Source organism: Spinacia oleracea, chromosome 6 (assembly GCF_020520425.1).
Source record: "Spinacia oleracea cultivar Varoflay chromosome 6, BTI_SOV_V1, whole genome shotgun sequence".
In the NCBI taxonomy this organism is placed as follows: Eukaryota; Viridiplantae; Streptophyta; class Magnoliopsida; order Caryophyllales; family Amaranthaceae; genus Spinacia; species Spinacia oleracea.
The window spans coordinates 13,213,168-13,226,455 of record NC_079492.1 but is presented as its reverse complement, the minus strand read 5'-3'; the positions used below and the strand labels follow the sequence as shown (position 1 = coordinate 13,226,455).

The 13,288-nt window shown below is 35.6% G+C and overlaps 1 long non-coding RNA gene across 6 annotated transcripts; it reads left to right on the top strand.

Annotated features, from left to right (window-relative positions):
• Nucleotides 1-1,111: 1,111 nt before the first annotated feature.
• Nucleotides 1,112-12,050, top strand: LOC110798647 (uncharacterized). 6 transcript variants are annotated; one of them, XR_008922495.1, is made up of 5 exons: nt 1,112-1,593; nt 1,802-2,237; nt 5,514-5,602; nt 5,768-10,938; nt 11,723-12,050. It is a non-coding gene; the product is annotated as an uncharacterized lncRNA (long non-coding RNA). The 6 variants fall into 6 exon arrangements; XR_008922492.1 differs by having other exon boundaries at nt 1,113-1,593; nt 5,363-5,602; XR_008922494.1 differs by lacking the exon at nt 1,802-2,237 and having other exon boundaries at nt 1,136-1,593; nt 5,363-5,602; nt 5,768-5,874; nt 9,988-10,938.
• Nucleotides 12,051-13,288: the final 1,238 nt, after the last annotated feature.

The following is a 13,288-nucleotide window of genomic DNA, read 5'->3' as shown; positions in this document are numbered from 1 at the left end:
AGCAATATAAGCAGAAGAAGTACTAGCTTTCTTATTCATAACTTCAATGGAAACATCAAGAGTAAACAACCCCCCATTACAAAAGCCCTTTCTCACAAATTCCCCATTGTGGGTAATAACTAGCCTATCAGAATCAAAAGACACCTTCAAACCAGCTTTCATAAGTAAACTACCAGATACTAAGTTCCTAGGCATTTCTGGAACATGTAAAACATTAGTCAAAGTAAGAGTTTTTCTAGAAGTGAGAGTGAAAACGATCTTCCCTTTGCCATGGACAGTTGCAGAAGCAGAGTTACCCATGAATACATTTTCACCATCAATCTTGTCATAGGATGTGAATATATATTTCTTTGTGGTGCAAATATGTCTGGTTGCTCCTATATCAACGATCCATTCAGCAACATCACCTGTCAAGTTAGCTTTTGAAACAACAACAACAAAATTGTTAGGATCAGCAACAGCTTCGACAAGGTGGGCTTGATTCTGATCCGGCTTCTTCTTGACCCTGCAATCCCTGGACTTGTGACCAGCTTTCCCACATTCAAAGCAGTTTCCCTTAAACTTATACTTCTGTATTTTCCCTTGAGGCTTGAACTGACTTCCCTTCCCCTTAAACTTATCAGAATAGAAATTTCCCTTAGGTTCAACCAGACTAGCTTTAGGAGAACCAGAAAACACAGATTGACCCTTATCTTTAATACGATTCCCCTCCTCAATTTTTAGGTGACCTACGAGTTCCTCTAGGGTAAGGTCTTTCTTCTTATGCATTAACTAGTTTCTAAAATCTTTCCACGAGGGTGGCAGTTTCTCAATTAAAACAATAACAAGAGTTATATCACAAATATTCAAACCCTCGGCAGCCATAGCAATGCAAATATTCTCATAGGCATGAATCTGGTCAATAATAGGTTTATCATCCTCAACTTGAAAGTCTAACCACACTACTACAAAAATGGACTAAGGAACCATTGCTAGGGCACCACATAAGCCATTTATTAGGTTTCTTAGATAAAGAAACCAATTATCTTAGAAGTGTGATTTCTTAGTAAAAAGTATAAGAAACCTTATACTCGAAATATATGGTTTCTTAGATAATAGTATATTTAAGAAAAATCAAAGAAACCGAAGATCTTTCAAAACCAGTTTCTTACTCATATATTATTAAAGATTATCATTTTTATTTTTAATTAATTAAGGTTGTGATTTTTTTTGGGCCTTTTGGATTCCCGCCGAATCGTTTAACCGCATAGTCTTAGGAAAGAATGTAACTTCTTCCTAAACCCACTATCTCAAGTTTATCTTCAATTTTCTTTTTATTTTCTTTAATTTGTAAACCCATGAACATTAGGCTCCTCATTCAAATAATCCTAACTTCAATTCACCAAGAGTCCAAGACCCCTTCACAGATCTCAAGCAATTCACCACCGCCGGCGAAGGGCCGACGAGTTCTCCTTCCCCATCGCTTCTCCATCTTCTCAATTTCTTCTACTTTTGTGTTTTGATTGGAACTTCAATCGCTACCGCAACCACCGTCTCCACCACCCCGTACAACCACCACCTGTGCCACCAGTTCTTCAGCTCCTGTAATTTTAGGTAATACCGCTTCTCAACCTTTTTCCCTAATTATAATTTTACAATTTTCTCTCCAAATTTGTGTTTGAGTGATAATTTGGTTGAAATTTTGAATTGTGGCATAGAGCCATGAATCGAAACAACGAGGATTATCGTTGCCTCAAACTTTGCTGCATCATTTACTTTAAGATCTGGTTCAGCTAAATAATTCAATTAATATCAATTACAGGACCTGCCATCATATCAATTAGGCCCTATTTGGTTTAAGGGAAGGGAAATAGATTTTATTTTCCTGCCTTTGGTTTAAGGGAAAGAAATGAAGGGAAGAGAAATGAAATATAACTGACAGCTTTTAATTTTCTCTTTCCTTCCAAATTCCTCCAATTTTGGAAGGAAAGGAAATTGAAAATTTTATAAAGGAGCTTTCAATTCCCTTCCTTTCCTTCCACTTCCCATATAATTATTTGTACCAAATACAGGAAACCTTAATTTACCTTTCCTTTCTTTTCTTTTTCTTCCAATTCCTCCCAACCAAATAAACCTTAATCGAAACAACGAGAATTATCGTGCACCTGCAATTCCAGCACTTACAAAATCACTTCTTGAAGATGTCAAGAAGATCTTCAAAACTACCACTGGAACCCCATTTATGAACCCCACTACAGGTAAATTCTGTCATAATGTAGATTGAAGGAAGTGTTTATTTAGAAATACCAAGTAGTATATGCTATTTGCACGATTCATTAGGTACCGTCAGGTTGTCAAATGGGTCTTCAGTCGGCTACGGGTCGGCCATAATCGGTTCGGGTATAATCCGTTTCCGGTTATGGGTCAAGTATAATTGGTTCTGGATGTTAAATACGAAGTATAAACTTACCTCTGGAAGCCTTGGTCCATCTTCATTAATCAATCAAAAATGAATTATCTAGCTTGTTTCTTGCGTGTGTGTTTTTCTTTGTGTGTGTGGTTGGCTGTTTTCTTGTCATCCATATTGAGTTTAGCAATTCAAGTATCAACGTTTCATATCTAACAACTTCACAAAGACTGTTACAATCACTGTCAACTTGACCCTTAGAATTAGATCCTAATCTACTTTGCCTTATTGGAAGTATCTTGCATCTTTGTGATAATAACTTGACAGCTGATTTAATGTGCAAATCATATTAATTATAGTACCTCCGGCTAATGCAGCTCATCTTATGATTGAAGTAGTGGTATATTAGGAATCATGGCCGGTCCTGACATTTAGTGGGCCCTAGGCAAAAAAATAATTATGGGCCCCTATATATAAATACGAATTTTAAATTTTAAATCTACATGAAAAATAAGTTCATTAAAATAATAAGCTATTTACATTTTTACGGTGCATTTTTGTACAAAGTACAATACTTTGTAGAGATAAATCAGATGCATTCAAATTTGCTTTCATCTTATTTATGTGATGTCGTTAAAACAAAAATGAGATTTTATGTCTTTTATATACATTTCACGGAGAGTTGAATGTGTATAGGAAATTGATCATAGATTATATAAGAAGATTATGACACATTAATCTTCTTTATGGGACAAGATTCTTAACACAAGTAAGTTTCATAAATGTTAATATATATTTTTAAAAATATATTGAATAATTTTGTTAGATCTTGATTTTGTTGAATTAAAGATGTCAAGCAACTCAAAAAAATTACAGTATGAAAGACTAGGAAGTAGGAATGAAAAGACTTAAGTTTGTTAAACATATATAGAAAAAAGGGAAAAAAAAAACTACAAAGAATTATCAAAGGAATTAATTTGAGAAACAAATACTCCCTAGTTAAAATAGGAAAAGACAGGGAAAAAGAGAAAAAACACAAAGGGAGATGCCTTAGTAAAAAAAAAACAAAGCAGTGGAATTAAAGCCGCAGGGATTCGAACCTGCATTTACTGAAAACAACCAGATGCTAATTACCACCGAGCCAGCGTTTAATATGGTTAATGAATTGCGTAACTTTTATAATAACGGCATGCAGAATATTTTTAGGGCCCCTTCCGGCCTCGGGCCCTAGGCCGGCGCACTCCTCGCCTATGCCTAGGGCCGGGCCTGTTAGGAATATTTGGTGTATTTCTAGTTATTATATGGGATGTGTACACATGATGAGGGGGCTTTGAGTTAAGGCATATTAGTTCTTAATGATGTGCTCCTGAATTTGCTGATGTAGAAGGAATTTTTTGAAAAGTTATTTACGTAGAAGTGAGAGAGGAAACCAATTGCAGATATGGTTGTACATGTTGCATTGAAGAGCTTTGAGATTTTGGCTATGCGTTGACCGTAATATTGTCTTGTTTCCCTTTCAACTGATAATTACAGTGTATCTATCATGGATCCTTTTTGAAAAATACAAAGTAGATTGTGAGGTAACTGATCCAATTATGTAAGGAATAATATCATAATTTTTCTGATTAATATTCAAAAACCTTTCATGAAAATTTGATGGTGTATGGTTGTAAGCTTAACAATTAAATGATGGAACTCTTTGATCTTGTTATGGGCCTGATATCTGAATGCATTTTACTGTTACTGTTTGGTGGCTTTCAGAATAATAAGCCAAAAACTTGAGCTGGGAGCTTTAAATAAAACCTTGACATTCAAGTTTCGGTATTGTTGTCTTTTAAGAGAAGTCTAATTGTTGGTCCCCTAATGAACTTTGTGAAATCCTATATGAACCTGTCTAGAATTTCATAAATGTTTAAATATTGTTTACTTTATATAGCCCCCTCACTCTCTTCGACATTGTCATGGTATTGTGTGATGTTTATTTTGAGCGCATGCACAAGTATATGGGAATAGAAGAAGATAGAAAAAGTGATTGTTTCTTTTAGTCTATTAGCTATTAATACAAATAAATAAATTATTATTTTTACATTAAAAATATTATAGAATAGTGAATAACATTTCTATAAAAGTACATAGTTAAAAGTAGTAATAACATTAAAAATGGTAATTCTCCGTCCAACTTTGTTTTCCAAGCTTGAAAAGTTGTAACGTTACATTATGAGTCACTGATTCTAACGATTGCAAACAATGGTGGAAAGGGTAAGAAACTTTAATAGCAATAATATCTCCATTTTCACTTGATTGAATATTTCACCGAGTTGTGGGTATATGAAAAACTATAAGATTGTTGATGAGCAACCTTGAGGCAATGCCATCATGGGATATAATCTCCTATTCTTGTTCTGAACCATCGTTATCTTAGCGCCTGAAGCTGCTTACCTATGATAGTTACATGGTTGGTCCAGTTCCCCCATTATTGCTTTCTAATTTGCAACTAAGTAAATGGCTACATGGTTGGTCCAGTCCCCCTATTATTGCTTACTAATTTGCAACCAAGTAAATGGCAACTCTGCCATATTGGTCTAAGAATAAAATTCTCAAGACTATTCTGCCAGCATTAGGATTCAACCCTGTTTAAATGAACTGCATTTTGTTTTTGATTGATTAATGCAGTAATGATGCTTGTTTGGTGATACTACTAGAATGAGCTATTTGTATGTGGACTGCTGCTGAGTCTGGTTTATCTTGTTATGCCCCAACAAAGTGGCTTATTTTCTCATGAAGTTGTTGCATTGTTAGAAAAAACATGTATATTTTACATAGCATTTTTATTCTCCAGCTAGGGTGTACTCTGATTCTGAAACAAGAGAATTTGAATGTTGAGGATTTAAATGCCAAAGAAGTACTACCGTTGTTGAACTTAAAAGATAAGATAACAAAGTGAACAAACTTATTCCATTTTGGTTTCCTAATCAGATGGACAAGAAAAGGAGACGAGGATGATTTTGGCGAAAAGGAGTTGAATTCAGTATAGAATTTTAGTCATCCGAACGTGGATGAAGTGAAAATGGAGATGATGAGGTTAATCCATGCGGAATTCCTTTGTCTCTTACTTGTAAGGATACAGATGCAGGAGCAGGAGCAGGAGCATGAGTAGGACCAGGCGTGACATTTGTTCTTGAGAAAGCTTCATTAACCCTTGCAAATATTGGAAAAGTAAGTGCGTTTTCAGACTGACGTTATGTTTTTTCTTTGAGTTTAACTAATTGGATGTTGAATGTAAAATTTCTGTTGTTTAATCCCAAAGTTATCACAACTTATAAGAACTTATTGTATTGTCACAACTAAGAAGAACTTATCACTGTTTCTCTTTCTTCAAAGGTACCAAGTACTAAATTCAAATGAGCATGCTGGTTATTTACGAAAGAAGAAAATGGATCCTTACAAATACAGAGATGTGAACAGACCTGCCTGACATAGGCAATGAGGTTCGTAGGCTTTTCCTATTGATCCTTGAACTAGCTGTAAATGTACTTTCCATATGTTGTATCTGATCACTGACTGTTTTAGACTTGCGGTATGGATACATTTACATTAGGGTGAGAAACAAAAAGCAGGGTAATGGGAGGGTACCTCTGCTGGTCCGGGTGTCGAACGGTAGGAAACGATAAGAATGCTAAATTCGAAAGGAGAAGAGAGTTGTAAGGATGGAGGGGAAGAAAAATAAAACTTTCATTCAAGAAAGGTGACGGACAAAGGGTGGACATGAATAGTTGTACTCCCTCCGTCCCGGAATACTCGACCCGGTTTGACCGGCACAGAGTTTAAGGGACTTGAATTGACTTATTTAATTTAATAGGTAGTAGTTGATAGTGGGGTATTATTTTAATGTAGTTAGTGGGAAATGTGTGAAGGGGTGGGGTTGGGAGAGAGTAGGGGTTGAATTTTTAATTATTTTTTGTATGGAGTAGGGGGTAGGTGGGTTAATAGGGGTGGAGTGAGAAATAATATAATATTGTTAGAATATTTCCATTTTTAGAAACAGGTCAAATATTAAGGGACGGCCCGATAAGGAAAACAGGTCAAGTATTCCGGGACGGAGGGAGTAATTTGTTATAATGACGGAGGGACCCTTTTCTACCCACTCCTTTGACATACTTAGTGTAACGCCCCGACCTCTAATCCAATTATTAAGGCATAATTAGCAGCAGAATTAACCTAATTTGGTCGGGACATTACCTGCCGTAACTCCCTCTTGGGAATTACGAGACAACCATCAATCATAAGCTATTAAATCCCAAAAGTTAATATAATAATCCTTTATATTAACGAAATAAAAATACATAACTTACTAAGAGTCTTTAATTTAACTATTAAAACATTAAGCATAAACTAAGTGAATATTATTCAAGTGAAATTCCTCGCCACTACTCGTCTCCATCGTTCCCCGCAGTACCAAAAACAAAAAACAAAAACGGTGAGCCGAAGACTCAGTAACGAACTATTCTAGCAACGTAAATTCATTTCAATTCATTTTATTTAATAACACAGGGAGAATAGAATAATGTAAAACATTTTATAAAGTCCTTTATTTAATTCATTCATAACTTTAGGGTGCACATGCTAGCCGTGGCAAGTATGACATGGTGGAACGTCTTCCACGATGGACCGCTGTCCTTAAACATGGGGCCTTGGCCCGGAAACATGAGAGCCTTGGCTCAATGGGCGGATGCCCCATGGGTACATGCATGACCGAGAATAGTAACCTGTGAACAAACATATACTGCCAAACGGACTAGGTCTTTCACTTTCATTTATCATGTTTCGTTTAATTTTACATTTTAGCCTTTTACTTCAGTTGAAGTAACATATTTCCTTTGGATCATACGATCAAACATCCTTTCTTTTCATGGTTTCTTATAAACAACATTTTATAAGAAATTCAATCAATCATAATATCATTTTATAAGAAATTCAATTAATCATAAAATAAGGAATAATTCCATCAAATCATATTATAATAAATTATTCAATCAAAACATAATTCATTTCCCGCAATTCAATAAAACATGTCAAAGCATTCAAATCATAAATTCAATCATATTGTCATGATTTCATAAACACATTTAGAAGGGAATTGCGGGTACTAGCAATAGCCGTTACCTTAATTCCGTGCTACGTTAAGCTTTGTCCTTGGTTCGTTCTTTCTGAGCTCCGAGTCCGAATTCTTTCAAAAGATTAAGTTATTGAATTAATATTAAAACTATAAATATTGTAAAATTTAATATTTTCTAATATAACATTTTTAGTTTATAAAGTCATAACTCAATTTTTTTTATATAATATTATTATATTCCATTTGAAATCAAGTTAGTAACTTATTTTAGTAGAAGTAAAATATATTCTTTTTTCTGGAAATAACAATTAATTACTAATATTTATATAAACAAAGGTTGAATTATTTGAAAATAGGAATAAAATTTAAAAAGATTCTGAAACTAAAAAAAAGATCTTACCAAAGCCCAAGTAGTGAGAATTGGGCCAGCCCCAACTGTTTTGGGTTTTAATTAGTCAAAGTTTTAGAATTTGATTTCCTGGCTTTGTGAAAAAAAAACGACCAAAGGAGGAGAGCAAGAACAGAGCCGAAAAGGAAGAAGGAGAGGAGGGGGTGGCTGCACTGGCGTCGCTGCTCGGGCAAGGTGGAGGGCGGTGTGGCTGGTTCTGGGCGGCGCAATACGCTGGTAATGGTGGTGGCAGGGAGGTGCGGTGTCGATTGGGGTGGCTTCGTGGAAGAGAGGGGCGGAGGGAGTTGGGCGCAGAGGAGAGGGACGACGAAGGGAGATGTGGTGGTTCTGGGCTGTTTGCGGTCGCCAGAGAAATAAGGAGGTGGTGGTGGCGGTAAGTGGTGGCGGCAGTAGGTGGCAAGAGTGGTGGTGGTGGTTCAATTTAAAATTACAGTAAAGGTGAGAAATTTTATGGATTTCAATGGTGAAAATTGAAATTGATTGTTAATCTGATTTTGTGTTGCATTTGGACTGATTGAGCAGCTATTTATAGTTGTAATGGGGCTCCATGGATGCAACAACTCAGCTTGATTGCATTGACAAGTGGAAGAGATTGAATCAAGGAAATTGACGAGTAAGATGAGCTATTCTAGTTCTAGATTTCCAGATATTGAAGTAGGTTTGATGAGTAAGGTTTGAATTGCAATGTGGTGGTGACAAGTATATTGAGTTGCCTTGAGGTGGTGACAAGTAGAAAGTGAAGGTTTTGACTTCCATGGCCAAAGTGACGTGAGGAAGAAGAAGAGGGAAGAAAACTGACTTTTGTGTTGCAAGGGCATTTTAGTAATTTTGGGGAAAATTTCAGAATTTAATTACTAAATTAATTTCCGAAAATAATATTTATAACGTGCAAGTAATTGAATTTATTTTCCGAATAAATCGTTAACGAAAACGTACGAAGTATTTAAAACGTAATTATTCTCGAAAATACGAGATTAATATAATCTTGAAAAATAAATCGTAAAACTTTTGTAAGATAAGTTTAGTTTTCGAATAAAGATAAGAACGTTTCGAAATTATTTAAAATCCGAAAATATTAAGATTAAGCTCGTAAATATGAAATTAAATTATAAAATCTAAAAATAGTAATTCGTGTAACAATATTAAAAATTCAAGCGAAATAAAACTTTGTTAATTAAAATAAAGTTCGAATTTAGGATTTAAAACGATTTTAAACTAAATAAAAATACTTAAGCATAATTAATCAAGTTTTAAAAATTCGGGGTATTACACTTAGGGTATGTTTGTTATGAAAAAATTTAGAGCTGGAAACAAAATCAAATAACCATTTACGTTATAAGTTGTTTGGTATGGAGTATTGGCAACTGTTACCGTTATTTGAGGGTAATTTATTCCATCATTTTGTTTATGCTCTAAACCCTATGGTAACAGTTATCGTTTCCCCTCAAACAAATTGTTCCCCGCCTCCTTTTCTCTCCCTCTCCTTCTTTCTCTTCTCCTCCCCCTCCCTCTCCTCCTTTGAGGTTACTCTGTTGAAATTCGATTCGACCTCACGAGTGATCCGATTCATCTTCATCAATTTTCCGATAACATCGGGTTCGCGTTGCCGGATCATTCACAACAGTATCATTTATCGACTATTTCTTTTCAATTTCTTTGATTATTGAAACGTTTCATTTTTTGATTTATTAGGTGGTAGAGATGATAATATATAAACGCCTATTTAGTAATCTATGAAAAATTCTGCATTTAGAGAAGTTTGTTAGCTATGATTTGATAAATTAATCATAATTTTTGGATTTTGGCGATTAATTGGACCTCGTTTTTGGAAGCAGACCAATTGTTTTTATTCAATTACATTATTTAATTTCATCATAGTCAACCTCCACAGCCTTTTAGGATTTCTTGTTGAATAGTTTAATTAAATTTATTGCACTAATTTTCTCTGGATTTTAGTGTTGCTTACAATACTGTTTGCAACTCTATTCTCTACAGATTGATTTTGCTATTATTGTTGTTATATCTTCTGCTTCTCCACATGAATTTTTGATATTGTTGCTGTTATACCTTATGCAGATTGTTGTTTTCTGTTGCAATGATTACCAGATTGCTAATGAGAATTGGAGAAATTTCTGTTGCATAACTGCTACTGTTGTTTATACCTTCTCTTCTCTTGATTTTAATAATTATTATGACTGATGGGATTTTATTTTTTTATGTTATTTTATAATGATTTATACTAGCTTTCTTATTTCATGTTGTACATATATAGATGTACCATACACTACATAAGAGATTTCTTACCTTATTACTTAAATACTTAACAAACATCAAGTAAGGGAAACGTACATAAGCGATTTCTTTCCTAGGATATACCAAACGAACAATAATGATAATAGTTAACATTACCCTTTCCACTTCTTATTTGTTTCTATTCCATTCTCTTTCCAAAATTCATACCAAACACCCCCTTAGACAGATTTGTATTGCCTCTTTGAACAGTCTGATTCTCCTATTTACTCCTTCCCTAATGCGAACATTCCTATGTGGTTTTATATCTGTAGATCATGTTAAAAGTCTGGACTTTGCTAAGAAACCCTGGTAAGAGTGAGGAATACAATTCTTCCCCGGGGGAGAGGAGTCTTTAGTTGCTGTCATTGTTGATTCTAGTAACCTTAAGATAACCTCATATTGTTCTCCCTCCCCTTTTAATTACACAATTGACAAAGAGAAAAGTAATTAATAAAAAGTAACAAGACAAAAGCATAATTGCAACAGGACAAAGCTCTTTAAGGGTTGTTTCGTTTAATTGGTGTTGCACAATGCCAAGGCGGTTGTCCCTCCGTTGTCTACTTGCTGCTTCTGTCTTCTCATTCTCACGTAGGTATGGAATGCAGGTGGGTTGGTGGGTTCATTTCACTCCCCCCTCCCCTTTTCTAACCACTAACACGAGATATCCATATGTGTAGTGCAGGTGCTACTATTTCCTATTACCTGCATACTCCGCGATAACAACCAGAACCCAGGGTAATGTTCATAATTATGTTTTTCCTTAGCACCCTCATTCTTCTCCTGTTTTCCTCTACTAATCTTTTTTTTGACAGCAAACACAACAAACACACAGACACACAGCACCTAAGGACCTTTTTGAGCTTGATTAGCAAGAATATGGGCCTTAGCAACTATATCTCTACCCACATTGATACAAACTACATAATCAAGGCTTATGGCCAGAGAACGGTTCTGCTTAACTACAGGAGCAATAATATAGTTTGAACGCGCCAGATTAATGAGAGCATCCACTGCATTCTTGCAATCAGACTTTATAATGACATTCCTAAAACTGATAACTGCTTTACACAGCCCCCACCAAATAGCATAACACTCGGCCGGTAATGCATCTTCAGCAAAGATACGCTTAGCACCCCTCAACTATAGACTATCATTACTATCTCCTGCCTAGGAAACTGCAGCTTCCCATCCTACCATTGCACCCTTTTTCTTACCTCTCTTGCATGAAGCATCCATAACCAGAGAAACCCACCTAGAGGAGGAGCGTTTTCCCACACAACAGACACTAATTTTGTAACATTCTTCTCCTGTTTTCCTCTTTTTTCCTCTACTAACCTGTTCCAGGTTGTTTCTTGAGTCAATAAAATTAATGGTCATCCATGGGTCTACATAGAACTATAGAAATTCAATTGTACTTGATTAGTAGTTTTTTCGTGGAGAATTGTACTTTGCATGTACTTGATTAATTTATATATTTTAACATATACCTATTCTAATCATTTTTATGTCTTGTATGTAGTACTTTCCTCAAGTTCCTGTCACTTATTCTCAAGCGAAGATTACCGAGACACTGGATACTCTTGTTACATATTTTTTCAAGAAAAAACAAGTTATATATCGTTTATCAGATTGACGAAGACGTAGAAAATGATCTTTTGGACGTTGATCATGCATAATTTTTGTAGCTAGTGCATATTGAAACTTTCTAACAAATGTTTTGGGAATCTCGTAGCAAGTTAATACATTTTGAAGTACTTTGGATTTGAACTTGTGATTGGAGTTTGGAGAATGTTATGTTACAATAGTTTTATTTAATTTATTGCTTTGGAGAACAAAAAGTTGGTACATTGGTCGGTTTGGAGAATTTTTATGCATATATATAGAGTTGATGGATTATTATTATACCATTGAGCCAATTTGGATATTGGATGGAATCTAACAGGTACCATTGAATTTGAAAATATATTATCTGCCAATAATTTATTGGTTATTACAGGCATTTAAAATTTAATAAAAAAACAAAAAAAAGACAAAGAAACCAAATATTTAGTAAATCTGGTTTCTTAGACTGCACACATTTATACCCCAAGCGTATCAAAGAAATCATAGATGCTTAAAATGTAGTCTCCTAAAAATATCAAAGGAACCAAACTTTGTATCAAAGTGGTCTCCAAGTACAGTCAAAGAAAACGCATATGTCAATAATTTGGTCTCCTATTCTTTGTGAAGGAAATAATGCCCTTGGTCAAGTATGCATTCAATGTTAAGTCTAATAAATGCGGTTCAGTATTAATTAACAAGTTAATAATTCAGTGAGATCAAGTGAGCTGAATGCCTAGCTAGAGGCCGCTTCAGTTCAAGTGGAATTAATGATATTAATCCACAGCTTACTCTTGACTGAACCCGTAGGGTCACACAAATAGTACGTAAACGGATCAAGTATTTAATGGCATTAAATACTCTATCTATGGATATTCGGAATCGACGGATCTTGGTTTCAGTGGGAGCTGAGATCGTCACAAGCAAGAAATGAATACTCCGGAAACGATGATATTGCCGGAAACGGAAATATGGATCGTATCGGAAATATAAATATTATCCAAGTCGTAGATGTTGCCGGAAACGGAAACATGGTACGTATCGGAAAATATTATCGGAAATGGAAATATTGCCGGAATCGGAAATATTGCCGGAAACGGAAATATTGTCAGAATCGGAAATATTATCGGAATCGGAAAATAATTCCGGAAACGAAAATATTAAATATTTGTTCGAAACGGAAATTAATTCCGGAATCGGAAATATTAAATATTGTTCGTATCGGAAATGAATTCCGAAATCGGGTTTTTAATCGGAAGCGTATCGTACGAATTAGCGTCGGACGAGGCTCGCTAGACGAAGGCCCAGCACGAAGCCAGGCCATCGCCCAGCAAGCCACACGCATCACCAACACACGCCAAGCCTCGACCAGGCCCAGCGCAATCCAGGCCCAGCCGAAGCCATGGGCGCGCGCGGACAGCAGCATGGGCCGAGCGCTGTGCGCTCAGCGTGGGCCGCAAGGCCTGCGCGGGTGTACGGTGCTCGT